General features: G+C 42.8%; 1 long non-coding RNA gene across 1 annotated transcript; it reads left to right on the top strand.

The window, feature by feature from the left end:
• The first annotated feature begins 2,178 nt into the window (after window positions 1-2,178).
• LOC147600434 (uncharacterized) lies at window positions 2,179-3,672 on the top strand. Its single transcript, XR_015258645.1, has 3 exons — window positions 2,179-2,396; window positions 3,149-3,234; window positions 3,555-3,672. It is a non-coding gene; the product is annotated as an uncharacterized LOC147600434 (long non-coding RNA).
• The last annotated feature ends 391 nt before the right edge of the window (window positions 3,673-4,063 follow it).

Here is a 4,063-nt window from a genome sequence, read left to right as displayed (position 1 = left end):
AATAGGTGAGAATTTCAAGGCACTGAATCTGGGAGCAGGGAGGTTTAGTTATGGTGCTGTTGCTGTTTTCATACTTAGGGAGTGTGGATAAATTTTATCTGGATTTTTCCAGTGGACTAAAAATGTCTGTGATTTTTTTTGTCGCATGTTCACTGGAGACATGAAAAGTGTCTTTATTTAAAATTTTCTGACTCTTTTGCTGTCAAGATAATAAAAATAATTTCTTTTAAAGGAAATTGCTCTAATTACTAAGGAGATATCCCATGACTGTTGTGACTGACTTTGTTAATTTGTTTTTACATGAATGCCTCAGTATAATGGCAGTGATAAAATCTAGGAGGCTTATGCCTCCATGCTTCCCAAAGACACAGGGGAATAAGCTGATCTCATGAGTCTTGTTTTTAAGTGCTCACCAGGTATTTTTGCTTCATTGTCCAAGTTGTACTTGCAAAATTGTACAACTGCTTCCTTTCTGTGTTTGCAGCTCCGTGGTAGGCCGTACTGTCAACACCTGGAGAAGTCCCAAATCTAGAAGGTTGCTAAAGGCAAGCAAACCTTGCTTTACTACTTTTCTACTCTGTCAGTGAACAGGCTGAAGAAGACTTTTTGAAAGAGTCTGTAGGTACTAACCTCAGAGGCTGTGATGACTGTAATTCTTAGATAAAAAGTATTACGTGCAGACACGGGAAGAGAGCAGGAGAGGAAGCAGAAACTGGAAGAGTGAGTAAACATTAGCTACACAGACTGGCATTTTCAAAAATTCCTGTCAGATTAGAGATATGTGCTACATTGCCAGACTTGTGATCCTTCATCAATTATACATGTTTGGGAGTGAATAAGGGATCACCTTGGAATGGTGGAAGAACACCACAAAATATGACATCAAAAGTACTTGTGCAGTAAGGAGAGCTTTCTGCTCAAGAACACAGACGAGGCCTTGTATCATGAGAAGCACGTCTCTCAGAATTGCATCAAAATAGCCGTGCAAGCTTCCATTTCATTATTTACAAAACAATTTTTTCTCTTTTTTGATGTAAAATAAAGCTGATACTGTCATTTCTTCAGTGATTGCAGCACATTGCTGTGTCACTGAACCCATCTGCTGCACAACTGTCAAGACTGTGGCACTTAAAGCACACAAGGGCTGAAGTACCATTTATTTGACAAATACTTGCTCAGCAGATCAAAGGTCGCATAAACAGAAGACATCAGTAACCAGGAGACCTGGGCCTATAGTATACAAAAATATTGCAACTACAGCTGCTTCTAAATCCGAGCTGCTTTCTTCCTAATATTTAAGAGACCAGTGAAAAGTAGTAGCTACAGCAACGTGTCTGTAGGTTAGCAAAAGCCTGGCTCTGTGGTTGAAGCAATTAGAGCGTGCCGTAGAAGAACACCAAGGAGAATCAAAGGAAGAATCGAAACGGCTTCTGCTGTTACTCCAGGTCACCAGGGGAGGCTCAACCAACCGGTGGTTTAAGATTAACACGTGCATCAACACGTATGGACAATTCCAGTCATGCCAGGAACTGTTTTTTCTATGGTCATGAGGAAAGTGAACTATTGTATCCTAAGTCATCTGACATTTTTTCCCAAATAGCAGAATTTCCTTTCTTCTTCTGGAGAACTTTGCATTTTGCAAGGGAGTGTGTTTACGATAGATTCCCATGTCAGAAGTGGTGACATCAGTGATTCCTCTTGCAATTTCCCATCCATACCCCAGGGACAGGGCTGGCCTTCCTTTGGCAGCACGCGCTGGGATCCGAGGACCGCAGGTGCTGTGATACACCAAAGTGCTCGTGCTCTCACCGGGCAATAAAGCCAGTGAAAGTTGCAGGAGTGACCACAATGCTCAGCCTTATTTCAGGGTCTGATGGCTCTTTATTTCGTGGAGGTGAGTGACAATTAACGTGTTGTCACCTAGCAGTGACAGAAAGCAGTGGCTGTGTTGCAGTAGCCACTGTAATGGAAGGAATCTTGATGTTCGCTTCCAAACTAAGCAGGAACGAAGGGATTTTTAAGTGTGCAGCCTGCAGTTTATTTGTGTGGATTATCTCCAGACGTGGGTAATGTGAAGGGCAGACAAGTGTGGATTCACTGGGTAGGGTGCAAATTAGCTCATCCCTCATTTGCTGCTGCTCCTTCTTTCTTTTCAGGTTCTGAGGGCGAGCTAAGGCTGCCTGAGCTGGAGCATTAGATTATCCACCTCCCAGACTTTGGTCTCTGCAGCCCCAGGAGAAGGTCTAAACTACTCCCTCCTTTCCCTTGAGGCAAGAGGTGGAGGAAACCCATGTTGTCCTAAGAGGATCTGCATGTGTTTACCACACTGGAAGCTCTGCATGTTCCTCCTGCTCCTGTGTAACTCCCCATGAGCCTACGACGGGTGATCTGCAGATGTGAGTTATCTGTAGTTGTATTTCTAAGGGGGTGAGCTGTCTGGAAAGTGAAAAACAGACTTTTCACTTGAGTTAGTTACACTAAATATGGCTTTTCTTCCTTTTTTTTTTTTTTTTTTTTGCATTCCTGCATATGCTGGAGATGTCCCCCTCAGGATACACAGTGAAATGCTTTAATGCACACTTCACGTGACTCCTGGGGACTTAAAAGCACTGTGAAAAGAGATTGTGCTTGTTTAGGATTTGAGAAACAACTTGTTGAGGTTGTTTGAGTACCCATGATTTAGCAAACTGCTAAGTGGTTAAGGATAATTTACCAGTTATCTTACTGCTACTCTTGTAGGTGTCTGATGAACAGCAGGAACTGAGCTGATTGATAACTAATAATGTAATTTGACTGCTAATTGCTTATTTGACCATCTGCTGACTTGTTTGTTACATTTTCAGGTGTCCATTAAAAGCAATCAGTCTTCTGATCACTCAGTCATAACTTGGATGTACAGTGAGATGAATCAACTATTAGTAGCATATTTTCAAACCCAATCTGTAGAAAGTCATTTACGTTCCCAAATAAGAACTCTATTGAATTTTAGACTATTTTAGGACTTTCCCAAGGAGACACCCCTCACCAGAGGGACTTTAAAGGTCTGTTACAAAGATGGTTGGAGCTAATCTGACTGAGGTTGCCTGGGTGGAAAATGTGTGTGTGTATTTATGTATCCCCACATACCATGTGTTTCTCTTCTGTGTAGTCAGGAAGCAGCTCTGTCCTCCTGCCATGTATATTCACCAGGTGTTATGTGACCCCAGGTTCTTCTTAAGGAATCATCTAACTGAGGTGGGTGGAAGATTTCCCCAAGTAATGGCATCATTAACAGGGCCTGTGATAAAAGTGGATTGTCACCCACAGTGATTGTGTGGAGCACTGCACGATAGCTGGGCTGTCTGTAAAATCTGTACGAAATGAACTACAGCTGCACAATAGGTGATTAAACTGGTTTTCTCATGCTATAAGTCAGCCCTCTTTAATACTCATTTAAGAATTCTTTCTCTTTTATAGGACTGTAATATGCATGAGCCCATTCCTTTCCACCCTTCCTATTATTCTACAGCAATGCCTTATTTAATCCCTACTTTTATTTTTATTGCTTCTTGCAGTCAGTCTCCTCTCCTCAGCCTCTGTCCTGGGATACTTCTTGGTGGGGAAAGTGATGGAAAAGGAACAGAACCATGCCAAATTTGTTATACTACTCCCACAGCAGGAGCAGCTTTCCCAGAGAAGACTGGGACAGGGCAGATTCCCCTCCTTCTGCTTCTGTCTTCACACCTCTGAACCCACCTATGCGGGGTCCATGTGGGACAAGATTATGTCACTTCTTCAGTCTCCTCAGGTCCTTTTGTGGGAGAAGAGGAAATTCCTACCAAGCCTCTGTGGAGCTGGTCTGTAACCTCTGTAAAACCCGGGAAGTCTGAGGGATGAGGCTTTCTTGAAACATGGCTGGATCTGGTAACCACTTCAGGAGCTCTTCCTGAAGGAGAGGAGAAATTGCTAGATCTACTTCTGGTAAAATCCTGACGTAGTTCATCTCAAGTCAACGAGCTGTGTTGGCTGACAGCTGAGGATCTATTTCCTATAAAGTGAGAAATGTCCTGTAGAAAGGCGCCAT

This window comes from Chlamydotis macqueenii, chromosome 5, assembly GCF_036417535.1.
Source record: "Chlamydotis macqueenii isolate bChlMac1 chromosome 5, bChlMac1.mat, whole genome shotgun sequence".
Lineage (NCBI taxonomy): Eukaryota > Metazoa > Chordata > Aves > Otidiformes > Otididae > Chlamydotis > Chlamydotis macqueenii.
Note: the sequence above shows the minus strand (reverse complement) of the source record. Positions and strands in the feature narration are given on the sequence as shown.